This window comes from Halichoerus grypus, chromosome 2, assembly GCF_964656455.1.
Source record: "Halichoerus grypus chromosome 2, mHalGry1.hap1.1, whole genome shotgun sequence".
NCBI lineage: Eukaryota > Metazoa > Chordata > Mammalia > Carnivora > Phocidae > Halichoerus > Halichoerus grypus.
Genome location: NC_135713.1, coordinates 184,845,081 through 184,862,562, shown reverse-complemented (window position 1 = coordinate 184,862,562; position 17,482 = coordinate 184,845,081).

The following is a 17,482-nucleotide window of genomic DNA, read 5'->3' as shown; positions in this document are numbered from 1 at the left end:
AGATTGGATTTGAGGGTTTGGGGAGGGAACTCAGGACGTCCGAGCGTCCCTCCCTCCCCCCCAGAGAAGACAGACAGTCCCTACTGCTCAGGGGGCCCCAGGATTAAGGGGGAGACACAGCCCCTGAGCTCAGGGTTCCCAGTCTAACCAGGTAGTGTGGACATCCTCAAGATGGGTGAAATGAAGGCAGGAACTTCAGGGCTGGGGGAGACAGGGAGGCGCTAGCTCTGCTGGGCTGGGGCAGGTGTGCTGGGGGGAGGGGGTGGCTGAGAGATGCCGCGGAAGAAGAGGGCATGGTGACAGAGTCTAAGTTGGTTTCACTGCAGACTTCTTTTAAAAGTCACCAGGAGAGCCCCAAAGGTAGGATCTGTGCTGTCCCCCTGGGGCGCGAAGTTGGGGGGGGGTGCTCTGCCTTGTGCACTCCATGTCCTGTGCGCCTGGCCAGGGCTGCTCCTTCCCTCGCTCCCTTGACTGACAGAGGGGCTTCCAGGCCACCTTAGGGCCCAGACTTGCCCAGACTGGCTCAGCCTGTCTCCAAATAGCCTCCGGCTGGGCCCTGGGTGTTTCTGCCATCCCCTCGCTCTGCTCCTCTAGCCAGGACTGCCTCATAGCCCCAAGTAAGCAAGAAAAGCTGCCCCGGCAGGGGTGGGGGTGGGTAGTCAGTGTGTGGAGGGAGGGGGAGCCATTAGGGAGCTGAGTTGCTGCAGGACTAGAGGATTCTAATCGATGGGCTCATGTTATATTTATCAGCCACAGTACTTAGGCGCTGCCCTGAGCAGGACTAATGGCCTCCCCATTGGAGACGCCATTACAGGAAGTGTAGGGGGAGGGGCCGGGGTGCTGAAAGGAGATGGGGACCTGGCAAGGTTTACTTCTCCTCGTGGCCGCCCCCAGCCCCTAGCACAGGGGCAGCTGTTCTGCAGGCTGCAGTCATGGAGTGTGCTCCAGGCTCTTCCTCTCCTCCTCACTGACTGGGACGAATTGCCCAGAATCCTCAGCCAGAGGTCACCCCAGTCATCCCTCTGCGTCTTTCCCTTCAGTGCAGTCTTCTTGACCCTTTCCGCTTTCCTGGAGCGAAGCCACGCCCTTTCCACCCTCCACTGTTTGAATGACAACCACGTGGGCCAACCAAGTGGCTCAGCCTCCCCTGGGGCGGAGCCAGCAGTGGTTGCCAGGGCGGTCTTTGGAGTGGTGGGGGGAGGAGGGGCTTGGATACTTCCTGTAACAGCCTTAATTGCTCATTTATTTAGGGCAATTAGTCCCTTGCGACCCTCCCTTCCTTGACCCCAGCAATGACTATTCTCAGCTCATACAACATTCCACCAATTTGGGGTGGGGCCTGGTCCAGAATGAATGGGGTGAGGCGGGGCAGGGAGGCAGGGTGCTCCTAAAGTCTGAGAAGCTCCCAAAGTCCGAGAATCCCTATTTAGAGGCTGACCTGGTCAGACCATTCCATGCCCTGTCACTGGCCCCTGCTCCCAGCATGCTCTTGGCCCTCTCTGGCCACTCATTCAGCTCCAAGAGTGGACCCACTCCTCCACACTCCCAATGCTGGTGGCCTCTAGACACTGCACTCTCCACCAATGGCACTTCTGTCTTCCTGACCAGCCCCCAGCCACGGTTGGCTCCTGCCGAGCTTTGCCCCCTCCCTCCCCACAGGCAGCTGCTCCAATAGCAGAAGCTCTCAGGAGGGCCCTTCCTGTGTGACCACTATGAACCGTGTCTTATCAGGTGGCTACAGGGACCCCCTCATTCTGTGCCTCAGATCTACATTCCTGTGCTCTGCTTCCTAGAACTTCTTAGTCAGGACTACTAGAAGTTTGGCTCCAGAAGGATCTCATCACGTGGATGGCGGAAACTGAGGCTCCAAGAGAAGAAAACAAGCCCAGGGTTCCTGGGTGAAGTTAGAGGCAGAGCAGGACTGGAATCCAGTGCCCTTGATTCCCAGCCTAGTGCTCAGCGATACCACAATGAGATCTCCTTCAAACTCCTTTTAGACCACCCCTTCCTCTGGTCTGCCCTTCTTCTCCGCCTTTACGCCACCCTGACAACAGAGCCTCCTGAAGGCCTCCCTTCTCAGCCCCTCAGAAACTCTCTGGTTCAGACTCCGGCTCTGTTGTTCTTCCAGGCCATGGACATGCTCCCCTGCCTTCTCTACCCCCAGGTTTTCCTGTCCTCTGGACCGCAGACTCTTCCTCTATAGAGGGGGTACCAGGGCAGCCTCCCCATGGCTGTACCTGTGGGGACTTTCAGTTTACCCCCTTTTCCCAAACGCCTATTGGTCAAAAGCTGAAGCAAGCTACTGGGGCTTCTAGAGTCAGACTCCTTAGTTTTGCGTTTTGGGTTTGGAACCATCTTTGTAGGCCAAGCCACAGGAGAGCCTGGAGAACTTTGTGAGGCAGGGTCACCCTCTGAGCTGGGGACTTTTTCTTGGCCCCCTTCTCTGGGTGTACCCATCCCAACCCTTCCTATCTCCACCGATGCCCACTACACCAACCTCCTTCCTTGTTGGAGGTCCTTCCTGTACCCCCACCCCCAGGAAAGCCCTTCTTTGGTGGGGAGGTGCCCAAAGGCTTAGGGACAGGGGGTAGGGGCAGGGCCTGGACTCAGCCTTGGTGTCTCCTTGGCTATGGGACAAAGAGACCCATGTTGGGGGTGACCTCACCCTTTGGGCATCCTCCTGATGGACAAAGGGCCTGATTGTTCCCCAGCCTGGAAGCAGGAGGTAGGAGGATGACACTTCAATCCTTGGACCCTCTTTAGACACCCTGCACTTTGGACTGCTGCAGGCTCAGTGTGGGGGTGGGTGGGCCAGTGCGGGGAGACAGGCCCCTCGGACGGAGGCTGACCCAATTTGGATGGCAAGAGAAAAGCTTGGAATATCTGTTAAGTCCTTCCTAGAATCTCACCTCCCTCTCAAAAGACGCTGAAGCCCACAGCTCTGAAGTTAGAGGCAGACATGCTCTGCTTTCCTTTTTTCCAGCAGTGACCTCTCTTTAGGGGCAGGATCAGGGGCTTTTCTTCCATTCCCTGGGAGAGCAGTGGTTTGCAATTTTTTTTTTCAATAGTATCGTGTGCCTTCAAATGAAATCTTCCTGGAACTCTGATCAGTAAAGCAGGTGAAAGTGGGAACTACTTTGGTTGAGGTGGTGGGAAGGGTGGGGTAGAGGCAGGGCCCTCCCATCTCTCTTCCCTCTCACCCCGCCTACAGCAGCATCTAAGTGTGTGTGTGGGGGGTGGGTAGCTCACAAAGCATTGTTTAAAAACCACTGCTTTAAACACTTGTGTACCTTGTTGCTCCTCAAGCATCCTGGGGCCAGGCCTGTGTAAGTACTTGAAATCTAGTTGATAAATAAATAAACTCTGTCCCCTCCCTTATGGGCTGGGTTCCCATAAGGGCCTGGGCCGGGGCCTCTCCCCTGTCTCTGCTCTAGGCACAGTTGGGATCCTGGCATGTCTGTCCCCAGCTCAGGGGTTCCCTCTCAATTATGCCAGAGCTACCCAATGTCCCCAGAGCGAAGGACATCAATGGGGACTGCTGACAAAGCAAGCAAAGTGGGGACGAGTGTGCAGAGGTGTGCTGGTCACTGGTTTGCGCACATAATCTGCCAACAGCCCAGACACAGATGATTCCTGAAAGCCGAGCCCGAAGCATCACAAAGCAATGAGGAACTCTCCCCCCATCCCCACTTCCTCCCACATGAGTCAGGGGCTCCAGATTCTAGCCCTGGCTCTACCATTTACTGCCATGGACCCTTGGGCAGGTCATTTCCCTTCTCTGGGCCTCAGTGTCCTGCCCTGTAAAATGGAGAGAGTAGGGCTAATGGGACACTCCAGCCTCCAGGTTCTGAGCTGGGCTCCCAGGGCTGGACAGGGGCCGGGGGCAAAGCCCGGAATTGGTTGCTAGGCTGGAAGGGGAGGTGACAGAGAAAGGGAGAGATATAATCTTTGTCCAGGAAAAGGTTCATCAGGAAGTCATAGAAGAGAAGGATGGTGAGACAGAGCCTGGCCCTTCCTACAGTGTTCTCTCTCGTGCCCTTGGTTGCACAGCTGGGCTCTTGGCTTAGATTTTCTCCTGGGGCCGGGAGAACTTCAATACTATTTGTCCCCCTGCTCTATCATCCTTTTGTCACCTTGCCCGTAGATGTTCTAAAATCCTACCTCTCCCTGAAAATGAACTTCCCTCCAACATACCTATTCTTTTCTCATCCATGTCTCCCTGCACTTTCATAATCCCCCTCCTCCTGGAAGTTGTCCCTGATCTCCACTTCATGTCACTCACCCTTGGCCTCGGTTCAGAGACCCCCTGAGCTGAGGGCTGTCAAGGCCCTCCTCATGTGTTGTCACCATCCTTTCAATTAGAAGCTTTCTGAGACTAGGGACCCTGTCTTTTCATCCCGGAATGTCTACGACCTGGTTCACAGCAGGGCCTTGTGGAAGGAATGACCCAGAGGGAGGCACTCAGTTTGGGACTGGGTGAGGCTGGCCTTGTGTGCGCTTGGCCAAGCGAACACTCCAGACCGTCAAACTTGCCCCCGAGCACACATGCATCCAGACAGCCCGGCGCAGACATGCGCACATCCGCGAGCCAGCACCCTCTCTCGAGCTGCAAGCCCCCACGTGGGGTGGGGTGCGATGTGGGGGAGGAGGTGGAGGGGACTGCCCTCCAGATGTTGTTGGAAATCCAACACGTCCCCTCCGCCCCTCCCTCTCCCACTTCCCGTTCCACTTCCCCTAAATATTTACTGATTTTTATTTATATTCTTTGCCCGAGGTGCCCAGCCCCTGTCAGGTCCCATTTGCTTGCCCTGGTTCCCTCCTGCCAACTCCCCTCCTCCCCCCTCAAATCCGGAGCCAGGAGTTGTGTGTGGTTGGCAACAACCTCCTCCAGGCCCGTGGGTGTTGGGGGTGGTGAAGGCAATGGGCTGGCAGCTCCGGGCAGAGCTGTTGGGGGCGGGGGGTTCAGGGACAGGAGCAGCTCGCCCACACATCCCCGCCTGCCCCCAATCTGGGATCGTTTTAGCCACCCCCCTTGTTTCACAGGGACTTCTGGAAGGGACTGATGGATGCCAGATGCCAGGAGCACCGTCACCCAGGGAGGGCTCTGAAGAGAAAGGAGGGAGAGCTGGGACAGACATGACAACGAGTGGGACAGGCGTGCTGGGTGACTACTCACGAGCTGACCAACCACTCTGGGCCTCCTTACCACCAGCTGACCAAAGAGCCTGAAGAAATGATTTCCCACTCTATTCCCAGGCTACCAGAGCCCCTTCTCCCCGCCAAGCCTCTTAGTTATTCCAGCAGTCTAGATGGGGCACCTACTACGTGCCAGGCACTGTCCCAGGTGCTGATGGGACGGCAGCAAACAACAGACGATTATTCTTGCCCTGTGGAGCGCGCTTTCTCCTGAGATAATGAGTCAATCATGGAGTGGGTGAGGGTGTTTTAAGTGCCATGGGGAGGAAGAAGCAAGGTAAAGGGAATGGGGAGTGCCAGAGGGGGGCTGGGGAAGGGGTATGATTTTAAATAACATCCTCAGGGGAGGCTTCATGGAGAAGGTGACACTTGAGCAAAGCCTTGCAGGGGGTGAGGGAATGATTTGAGGGGCCGGAGAAAGCTGGACGGAGGGAACAGCCTGAGAAGCGTGGTGACGTGTTTGAAGACCGGACAGGAGGACAGTGCGGACGAGCAGTGAGAGTCAGGGCTGTGGGGATAGGAGATGAAGGCAGGGAGCAAGGGCTTCGGTTTTTCTCTGAGTGACATGGGGGCCTCTGAAGGTTCTCAGCGGACAGTGACACGACCGGACAACAGGGTGACTCCGGCCTGCCTTGTATGCTCTCCTACACTCTGGTCACCCCACTTCTCCTTGCCTGCTGCCTCCTGCTTCTCAACTACCCTACGAGGTTGCTCATGGCTTCCATAAAACTCCTCTACTCCAGGAAGCCCTCCAGGATTGCTCAGAGGAGCCTGCCTGGCTCTGTCTGGACAGTAGATGGCCTTTTCGTTGTCTCTACCCTTCCCATGAGAGAGATGCTAAAGAGGAAGATTGTGATGTCCGCCCTGCGGCAACCCAAGGACCAGAGAGGGTGAGTCACTTTCCCAAGGTGTGTCCCCAAATGGCCAATATCCTGCCTCCCATGAACCCTTCTCCTGTCACCCCAGGTTTTTCAGGGAGGCTCTGTCTTCCCTTTCCTTCCTTTCCATCCTTCTCCCTCCCACCAGGTCTCTGCCCTATGGGCAAGGGACTGAAGTCTCCCACTTCTCTGCTTTGGGATGGGCCTGGAGAGCATCACTGCAGAGGTAAAGGTGTAGCAAGCACTGGTTTCCCAAGGCCAAGGGAAGCAGCAGTAGTGGGGAGATGGTGGGATTCATTTCTCTAGCCCGCACCCTCCTCTGCACCCAGTCCCCGGAGACTGCTTTGCTATGTAGCAAACTCTGTTTTCAAATAGCAACTATTTGCTGGCCAGCAAGCGGAGAGATGGAGAGTCGGGCATGGGAGCATAGCTTCCCCAGCTAGCCCCTGGGAATTAGCCCAAGGGCTCTGAGTCCCTGGTCCTGGCTTGGCTAAGGCCTCACTGGGTGACTTTCCACCAGGTGCATCACACATCTGGGCCTCACTCATTCATACTACAACTGTTTATTGAGGGCCTACTACGTGCTGGGCACTGTGCTAGCTTGAGGATACAGAGAGAGCAGAGCCGACTTGGGTCTTGCCCACATGGAGCTCACAATCTAATGGGGAGCAGACATCAATTAAATAGCCAGCCAAATGCAGTCAGAGTGACAACTGTGATCAGTGCAAAAAAAAGGAAGAACGTAATGCCCCGAGAGTATGTAAACAGCATTTGAGAAGCCAGGGAAGCTGGGGGGCTTCCCCAAGGAGGCAATGCCCAAGCTGACACTTGAGGGAATGGAAGAATGGTCCAGAGAGACCATTATAGAGAAAACACTATATGCAAAGGCCCTGTGGTAGGAGGGAACATGTCCAAGCAGCTGCAAGAAACAGACATGGCTATGGTGCAAAGAGCAAAGGGAATGAGCAGTGAGAGGTGGGCAGAGGCTGACCACACGGAGTCTTCTAGGTCATGTTTAAAGCCTGATCTAAGAGCAGAGGTAACCATTTAGCATTGGGGGGTTGTGTTGGGGGTGACAGGAGCATCTCAGGTTGGCTGCAGATTGGGGGTACGAGAGTAGAGGTGGGGAAACCTGTCAGGAGGTGACGGCAGTGGTCCAGGTGAGGGTTGACGTTGGCTTGAACTAGGAGTTGGCAGAGGATTTGTAAGGGGAGGAGGATGGTGTCGAGGGTGACTTCTGGATCCCTGCCTGCAGGGTTTCTCACCTGTAAAGAGGAAAGAAGCAGCTCTACTTTCTCCTGGAAATGAGCTAATTCATGGAGACAAAAATTCTCCTCCTTGGGAAGGCATGGGAGTCAACTATAGGAATAGCATAGAATATTCCCCTGAGGGCGCCTGGGTGGCTCAGTCGTTAAGCGTCTGCCTTCAGCTCAGGTCATGATCCCAGGGTCCTGAGATCGAGCCCCGCATCGGGCTCCCTGCTCTGCGGGAAGCCTGCTTCTCCCTCTCCCACTCCCCCTGCTTGTGTTCCCTCTCTCACTGTGTCTCTCTCTGTCAAATAAGTAAATAAAATCCTAAAAAAAAAAAAAAAGAATATTCCCTTGAACCAGATAGTTCTACCTTGGATCTACCCCCAGGTCCTTCAGGCTCTGCATGCCCCTACAGAACCTGGCAGGTAAGAGGAAGTGCCCGGAAAAGTGGGGTGAGCATGATTTAGGTTAGACTGCTCGCTACCAGCAGGGCTAGAGGAATAATGCTGGTAAGAACCAGGGACAGGGGATGAAAGAGGAGACAGGATCCAGGCAGAGGGCCATGTGCCAGGAGCACAGGAGAGAGGCTGTAAACACCTGCGGAACAGTCAGATCTGGTGGAGGTGAAGGTTTCTGGAGCTGGTGCTGGCCCCGGGACGCAGGAGAGCTCAGGGGAAGGAAGCTTCAAAGGACATTGGTTCTCTGTACTGGCAGAGGGGGCGCTCTCCAGAAACCTCCACAGTCTCACCAGTGTTGGCCCACCTCCTGCTCCATGGAGGAGAGAGAGCGTGCCCAGGACACAGAGAGACAGAGGGTGGAGGTGCAGGAGCTGGACAGACATACAGGGAACACTCCAGTGGTGCGCAGATGAGGAAGGAAGGGGAAGAGGAGGGGGGAGAGAAGGAGGAGGAGGGAAAGGAGTGGGGGATGAAGAGGGAGGAGGGAGGGGTACTCAGAGGGGGTTTGGGGAATGCTGGATTTGTCAGCCTTCTCTGGCCCAGCTGGGAAATGCTCATTTAAGCTGAAGGGGGTTGGGCGTTTGGTACCATTGCCGCTGCCCCCCCGCCCCCCATGCAGCACCTCCCTCCAGAATCCCATCTTGCCTTTAGTTCCCAGGCCCCCAGTGAAATGATGGTGGCTCATCACTTTGTCCCCTCACTACTCTCTTCCCGTCCTACTCTAGTTGCTCCCCCTGTTGGCTTTGGAAGATCTGCTTGGCTCCCTGCTCCTCCCCCTAGCCCCAGGGTGGCCCCACAGTGAGCACCCCGTCGGTTGGTGGCGTGGGGTCTGCTGTGCCTTGGGCTCACACACTGGCATCTGGGGAGAGACTCAGTTATCCCAGTCCTCCCTGAGCATTGCTCCACTCAAAAGAGGCCCCCCGGGAGGGGCCAGCCTTGGCCTGCAAGGTAGGGAAGTTGAAGAGCAGGAAGGATTTCCTGGGCTGCGAAGGGGGACAGCTGAGGGGCTGCAGTTTGGGGAATCAGTTCGTGTGCAGTCCGTTGTGCGGCAGGTCCATGGCTGAGGACGTGGTTGGGGAGGCTCAGGGACTCAGAGAGGACTAGGGACCACAGCGACAGACCGGCAAAGGCTGTCACCTCCCCGCAGCCAGACTGGACATCTGCACTGCACTGTGCACAGAGCACCTGGCCCAGAAGAGGCCTTCAGTGAATTCCTGCGGACAGAAGAGAGTTTTGGTTCCCAGTTCAGCTTCCCATTTGGTTTTCCTGAACCTCTAGTTCCCTATCCTTGTACTTCCTGTCTCACCGCAGTGTTGTGGGGAACCAAAGGAACAATGACGGCAAAAGTGCTCTGTGAACACAATACACAGGCGGGAGCCCGGCACAGCGCCGGGCCTGTCGCGGTGGCTCAGCACTGAATAAATGAGTCAATGATTCAGTCTCCACCGGATGGGAGCTCCATGCGGGCGGAGACCTGGCTTGTTTTTCCTCTGCATTGTTTCCCCAGTGCCTGGCACATGGTAGGTGCCCAATAAATATTCAGATTGAATGAATGAATGAGTGAATGAATGAATGAATGAATGAATGATGAGACTGAATCTTACCCTTGGAAACTTCTAGGACTTTGGAGGTGATGAGACAAACCACAGGGCAGTGAATGCAACTGGCTTAGGAGGCATCAGGATCTCGGTTTGAACCCTGACTTCACCAACCAGCTTGAAAGCAGCTGTTATTTCCCCATTTTCCACAGGAGGAAACAGGCTCAGAGAGACTGGATGACTTAGCCAAGGCCCCACAGCTCCTAGTAAGTAGGGGGATCAGGATGGGAGCCCAAGATTCTGCCTCTGAAGCCTGTGCTTTTCCTCCCATAGAAGGTTCCAGCTGTAACTGATCCACTGGGACAATGGCCTCTATGACTATCTACTTGACAAGCTGGAATATTCTTTTTGGGGAGAGATCTCACAATTGTGTACCATCTCAATGATCCTCTGGTCGGGTGCTGCTGGGAAAAATGAGGGGCCAAGATTCATTCAGGGTGTGCCGGGTCCAGAAATGCCCACACTTGCCCAGGACATCGCGTGCAGATGAGGAGACCACCTATGGAGGGGAGCTGTGGGTGGGCTCTCCTGGCCCATAGCCATGCCTCCTCTCTGGCACCCTGGGCCAGTACGGCTCCCGGAGTGCTCCCTGATGCTCCCTCACGCAGGGACTTGTCCTGTCCCAGCTGCCCTTCCTCTCCCTGAATGGACTTGGGGCTTTACCATTCAGGTCCCTGCTTCCCAAAGTATGTTCTATGGGGCTATTTTTTGGCTGTTGATAGGTATTTCTTGCAAAAAAGATGGCATGTGATGGAATAAGTTTGGGAAAGCTGTGTCAAACAGGTTAACCTGGCTGTACGCTAACCTTACAGGACTTCTTTGGGCCTTTAATTATGCTCATGTTGGAATGTGAATCTCCGAGGGCTGGGGAGCTCCAGGAAAGAGCATCTTCCAAACTTATTTAGCCCCTGAACTGTTTCTTTAGGAGCATCTCTCGGGATTGATGTGCTCCAGGGCACACTTCAGGGATTATGGCTGTCGCTGTAAAGAGTCCTTGAAGGCCCATAAGTAGAGTCAGAGGATCTGACTGGTGTTTCAGAAGACCACTGGGTCTCTGTCCTCAGTGAGCTTGCAGTTGGGGTGGGGCTGGAGAGGCCAAGGTCCTACCAGGAATTCTCCAAGGCAGAAGAGGCTAAGTGCTGCAAGCATCCCCGATCCAAGACTCCTGGTGACTTACTCAATTGGCAGCTCAGAGCTTTGGCCAGCTTCCTGTCCTCTTTTCAAGAATCAATAAATTATTTGAGATTAAGTCAGGTGGCCTTTTGTTGCTCTTTCACCGTCATTGATGGGGTCGATGGTCTCAGCATTCACCCCCCGAAGTTACATGGGGTCAGCCTACCTCCTCATTGGGGCACTGAAATCCAAGTTGCGAGACTCAGTTCCAAGTTGTAAGTGGCAATGCCTAGTTTATTTTTAGTCTATCATGCTGTCAAAGGTCCAGTGCCTTGGCACTGAGGCCAGCTTAGGGCTGGAGGGCTGGACACAGTAATCCCAGAATCCTCCCCTCTCGCTGCCTCTGCCCTATCCCACTTCTGCTCTGCAGCTCCAGTTCATGGGAAAATGAACTAATGCCACGCCCGTTCCATCTCCCCTGGCAGCTACCAGGTCCCCAGAAAAACTGGACGAGAGCATAGACTCCCTTCACTGTCCCAAGAGTCAATATGGAAGACAGTAAGTTCTGCATAAATCTCAGGATCCAGCTTGGATATTTGTCCAGCTGTTGTGGCTGTTGGGATTCCCTGCACCTCATGTGGACGATGGGTATTTGGGTCTTGTCTTCCGATTTGCTGAGATCCTGAAGCCCCTTTCTCCTTAAAGGTCTTCTCTGGGTTCACAGTTGGAGGTATTAGAAACTCCTTTTCCTCCCTGTGCCTATAGGCTGAATTTGAGTGGAGTTCCCTCCCCCAGGCTCCCCTCTCTCTTTGGAACCAACCCAGAAAACAGGTCTGTTTTCCAGCATAAAATCTGATTGGGTCACTCCCCTCTTCCACAACCTTCGGTGGCTCCCTATTGGCTTCGGGGTAGAATTATCCTTTGATTGCCATAAGAAGCCCTTGGTCATTCAGCTCCTGCTTACTCTTAAAGCATCTCTACTGCTTCTCAGCCACTTTAAGCTCCAAATATTTGGATTGATTGAATGAATGAATGAATGATGAGACTTAATCCCACCCTTGGAAACTTCTAGAACTTTGGAGGTGATGAGACAACCACAGAGCAATGAACCCAATGAACTCCTGGCTTTGGCAGCATCAATATCTTGGTTTGGGTCCTGAATCTCATTGCAATTGCCCCCCTCACAGTTCCATGGCCCACCCCCTGGGCCTCACTGTTTTTTCTGCCTGGGACAGTTTCCTCCTACTGGTTTACCCAGCAGATTGCTATTTGGCTTTCAGTTCTGGGCTCAAGTTCTAACTCCTCTGTGAGGCCTCCCCTGTTTTCTGAGCGCTTCCTATGTATGTGCCAGGCACTGTACCAAGCACTCTCTATGAACCACAATTTAATTTTCATAATCCCCCAGGTAAGTGCTATAATTTTGCCTACTTTACAGATATGGAAACTGTAAAGTTTTGCCCTTAATCTCCTCTGTTCCCTCCCTCCCGGCTGCCCCCAGGACACACCTGCTTTCTCTCTCAACTCCTCCGTGTGGCCCCTCCAGGGCCCCCAGGAGGGGCCTCTACTTTGCTTCCTCCAGCTTTTCCTTCAGTGGCTGCCCCACGATGGATTCTCCAGTTTTGCTTCCAAAATTCTAGCCAATTTGTATTTGACTCCATAACACATCCGTTTTGTTCTCTGTGAAAATATTTCACCTCCCGGTTAAATTTAAAACTTTACAGATATGGAAACTGCTTAGAGAGGATAAGCAACTTGCCCATGGTCACTAAGCTGAGCCGCTCAGGATTCAAGCTCACTTCTTCCTGTCCCCAGGCGCCCAAGCGCCCACCTCCTTCCAGCTCCCTGTCCTGTCAATGGCAGCTTGCACATACCCCCATTGAAAGTCACTCTTGTGCTCTATGCTTCTCGTGCTTGCGCGTCTGTAGTCCCACTGAACTGTCAGTTTCTCGAAGGCAGGGGCTGTGATGATTAATCTGGAATGTGTCTGATAGAACAGAGGTGTGCCATTAATGCTGGGGGAATGAATTTGAGGGGAGGGCTCATCCGGGTCCCCACTCGAGCCAACAAAGCCCTGCGTAATTAGTAATTAATTAGCAGTGAGTTACCGATTGCTGCGGTCACTAATCACCACAAATTCAGTGACTTAAAAAACGTAAATTCAGGTCAGAGGTCAGAAATCTAAAATAGGGGGTGCCTGGGTGGCTCAGTTATTACCTTCGGCCTCAGGTCATGATCCCAGGGTCCTGGGATCGAGCCCGCATCGGGCTCCCTGCTCAGCGGGAAGCCTGCTTCTCCCTCTCCCACTCCCCCTGCTTGTGTTCCCTCTCTCGCTGTCTCTCTCTCTCTGTCAAATAAATAAATAAATAAAATCTTAAAAAAAAATAAAGAAAGAATGTTTTTAGATTCTCAAAGGAGATCCCTGCCTGGCCTCAAGTTTCTTCATTTGTAATCAGAGAAAAGGGACTGCAGGACCCCCAATGTACTCTTGGGGGACATTTTATGAGCCAAAGATTCTACCTCTGAAGCAGGAGGGGATGAGGTCAGAACGCACGAGGACCGCTTCCTCCTGCCACAGGGGACAGGTGCCCATCCAACTTTAACTCTGACTATCCCCAAAGCCCCCTCACCGCACTCCCTCACCCCCACCAACCTGCTCCTGAGACCAAGGCTGGTGCCGGAACCACTCCCTCCCCAGTGCCTTTGCCTCCTGCTCCTGGGGCAGGACGGAGGGCTCTGTCCGGGTGTTCTGTGTGCCCCCGGAGCCCTGATACTTGGCTCAAATGGGGGCCCAGGCCCCCCTGGGTCTGCCTCAGGTGCCTTCAGTTGGCACAGCCAGAGGGCAAAAGTGGCACTGCTTCTCCCTCAAAGATTTTTCAGGGAAATGTTTGTAATTTAACCGGGAGGTGAAATATTTTCACAGAGAACAACACGGATGTGTTATGGAGTCAAATACAAATTGGCTAGAATTTTGGAAGCAAAACTGGAGAATCCATCGTGGGGCAGCCACTGAAGGAAAAGCTGGAGGAAGCAAAGTAGAGGCCCCTCCTGGGGGCCCTGGAGGGGCCACACGGAGGAGTTGAGAGAGAAAGCAGGTGTGTCCTGGGGGCAGCTGGGAGGGAGGGAACAGAGGAGATTAAGGGCAAGCCCCGGGGAGGTGGGGGATGAGGACGATGCAGCTCCCACTCTTTCCATCCACTGCCCCCCGCTTCAGCCCTTGCCTCCACTAGCTCTTCCTACAGAGCTGTAGCCTGGACCTCATGCAGGAGAGGCAGATGTTTCCAAACGAGGCCAGATGCTGAGAATCGGGGAGCGCCTGGCCCCTGTGGGCTTGGAAGGATGGGGGGATGAAGGAGGTACAGGAAATGAGCGAGGAGGGAGTGTGATCTCTAGCCAGGGGTCTCAGCTAAGCCTCACAGCAACTGGGGAGGCCCATTTTTACAGATGAGTCAAGTGAAACTCAGCACTACCATCACAGGGTCTGAGATTACCCACCTCCCTGCCCAACCCCTTCCCATTGAGTCCACACTCCGGATGGATCAAGCACCCACAGCCCTCCTGCATGTCCCTCTCCTTCTCCCGGTCTCACCATAGACCCTTCCTCTTTTTCCTTGGCCTTGCTGCTCTGTCCTCACCTTGCCTCCTCCTCCAGGAAGCCCACCTGAGGCCCTCACTCAGCTCTGTCCTGCTGGGTAGTCTGTCCCTTCAATCTGTCACTTGCACACCCCCCCCCATCAGACGGGAAGCCCACTATGAACTCCAACTGCCCCTCCCATCAGATCACCTAACTGCTCTGAGGTTGAGGGCGGCTCGCTTACAGTCCCCGTGCAGGGGGGCCAGTCTGGTGTCCATGGCAGGCGCTGGGCGAGGGGAGAAGTACAAAGGCAGCCGCCTGGGGCCCCAGATGAGGTGAGAGTCTTGGCTGTGTCCCCAGGCCCATAAAGAAGGATGTTAACGGCCTCTTAGGGAGCAAGTGAGGGTCGATCAAAGGGGTGTGCCGGGGGCTCACTGCTGAGGGGAGGAGGGAACGGCTCCTTCCAGGTTGTGGGTTAACACCGGCACCTCCTTTCTGCCCTAGCATTTGGAGTATTTCATCCTAGGAGGCTACTGATTGAAGGAGAATGATTTATTCCAGTCTCTTACTCCCCCTTCCTCCCTTACCCCCCACCAGGGCCCTCATGGTCTCTACCACCCACAGGGTCCACCTCCCCCCGCCCCAACACCCAGCAGCTGTTCCTCTCCGGAGGAGTGAGAGAGGATGGGGTGCTATCAGCTGGGAGATGCGGAGGGGAAAGGGTAGGAGGTCGGGCTGGTTTACAACAACCTGTGCTCCCACCAGCCTGACTAGGAAAATCAAAAGCAGTTGGCTCTCCTGGCTGACCAATTCAAAACCAGGGTCTTGCGGAGGCTAGAAGGCCTGCTTGAAAGTAGGAAGTAGGGAAACAGTGGGGCAGGGACTGCTTTGGGGAGGAGCCCAGGAAAGCCAGCCAGCCCAGGGCCTGGGTAGACACTTGGGTAGAGGGTCAGAGGTGGTAAACATGAGGGGTTGGGGCCTAAGGCTGGCAGGACCCTTGATGGGACCATGGAATTCGTGTGCCAGGACCATGGCCCTTAGGGGTGGTCAAGAACAACCTATTATTTTTACAAATGAGGAAACAGAGGCTCAAAGACAAAGAGGGACTTGCTCAAGGTCACAGCACCATGAGTCAGCGGCAGAGCCGGGACTAGACCCCAGGTCAGGATTTGAGGTTGCGGGGGAGGGAGGCCTTGTCTCCGGCACCACGTGTCCACATAAATGCGCAGCGATGGGGTTTTCTTTCGTTTGCATATGAGGACTATTTTCATTGCACCGCCAATTCTGCCCGACCTCCCCCCTCCCCATTCTAATAGCAGGCTTTCCCCCTTGCATTGCTCTCCAGCCCTCCAGGCCTCTGCTCCGAACCCAGTAGGGCGGGGCCAGCCCTGGGAGTAGACGCAAAGGGATGCCCCGCCCCACCCTATTCATTCCCTGGGACTCTCCAGCCCCCAGGTCTTTTCCTGTCCCCTGCCTCTGGCCAGGCCAGTGATTTCCACAATGAACTGAATCACAGCAGCTAGATCCATCCTCTCAGTGTGGAGACCTTCTCTCCCACTGATCCCTCCTTCTTCCAGGAGCCGCCTCCCGGGACAGTGGCTTGTCTGCTCTGGGCAGCCTGCCCCCAAATACAGCTTTTGCTTCTCATTCACACACCAACCACCCAGGTCCCTCCACAGGCCATGGCATCATAACGCAACACATTCATACAGCATCAGAGCTGGAAGGGATTTTAGAAATGTCCTCTCCTCTATCCGTACCCTCACTCGACATAAAGACGCTGAGGCTCACAGACGAGAAGTGAGTTGTTCAAGGTCATGTACTTCGGGTCAGAATCTGAATCGTCTGACTCCAATCTGTGTTTTCTGGTCCATGTGGTTCTCCAGATTAGGTATTCGCTGTTCCAAGGGTCACATAGACTCCCAGGATTGCCTTCCACAAGGCTCCTTTAACTGGATGGTTTCAACTTGGGAGCGAGGCCAGAAAAACAGGAAGCTGGAGGATAGAGAGAGAGGGCAGTCCCTCCATCTATCAAACCTTTATTGACCATCTCTGACGTACCAGACCCTATCAGGGAAGCAGCGCTGAGCACTCCGTGGCCCCTGCCTCTCAGACAAGAGGGGGGGCAGACCCCCGCTCGCTGCGCTGCTGGGGTGGAAGCGCCAGGCTAGCAGTTTTGAGCAAAGTGCTGTGGGAGCACACAGGAGGGAGCAATTCATCCTGCTGGGGCGGAGCAGGGGAGGCTTTGTGGATCTTGGAGGGGGGAGTACACGTTTGCCAGGTGGGAGATGGGGAAAGGGGCATCCCTGGCAGAGGGACTGCAGGAGCAAACGCTAAGAGGAGTGAAAACCTTGGTATATCCTGGGGAGGTGAGAAGCCCCCGTGGCTAGTAGCTGTTGAGAAGACGGGGCCAGAGGTGGGTTTAGAAAGGTATGCCGGGCCTCCTTGTGGAGGCCTTGTAATGCTTTCTCTTGAAAGCAAAGGGGAGCCAATACTTTTAAGATAGGAAGGGAGGATTAGATTGTATTTGGGGAAGCAGACTCTGGCGGCAGCATGGAGGAAGGAATTGAGTGGGAGGCCCACTGGAAGAGTTCTGGAATTATCCGGTAGAGAGAGGCCCAGGGCCTGAGTCCTACACCTGTCAGACAGCTGGGAAGCAAGGGCCTCAAGGGGGCCCATTTCACAGACAGAACAGATTCCACACTTGCACACCTGGTCAGATACGGAGGAAGAGGGGGAGGACGGGGGATGTCTCCATGTTGCTGGCTTGGGCGGCCAGTGGTTGGAGGTACCTTTTACAGGAGAGCAGCATGGGCTGCGAGGGAGAGAGGGATAATGAGCTTTGAATTCAACATACTGAGTTAGAGGCCCCTGTGGCACAGATGGTTGGCGAGGTCAACTAGGCCGTTGCAGAATCTGGATCGCCAGATGAATGAGGCTGAGTTCGGGACAGAATCAGAGTCGTGTGGCTCAGAGGTTATCTACTCTGAGGCACTGAAGTCAGCCAGACCGGGGTTCAAATCCTGATCCCACGTTCTTGTTCTGGGACCTTGGACAAGTCCCTGAACCTCTCCAATCCTTAGTAACCTCATCTGTAAAATGGACAAAGTAATAGGGAACATCAAATGAGACATTTGGCCGGCACTTGTCATGTGGCATCCAAAGTTCTGGATGTTTTCCCCTCCACCTTCTCTGTCTCCCTTACTCCAATCTCTAGTCCTGCAACAGTGGTCCTGAGTGTCCAGACATGGGGCACGCCCGTCCTCCTCTGCCACTGCCCAGCATGGACTCCCTGCCAGCCACCGACCAGTCACCAGAGTCGAGCTTTGGGGCTTCAATTTGGCCTGCTGGGGATGACAACACAGGGACCCCCAAGGGCTCAGGGAGGTGGCTCTAGGCACTGGCGAGGCTGACAGGG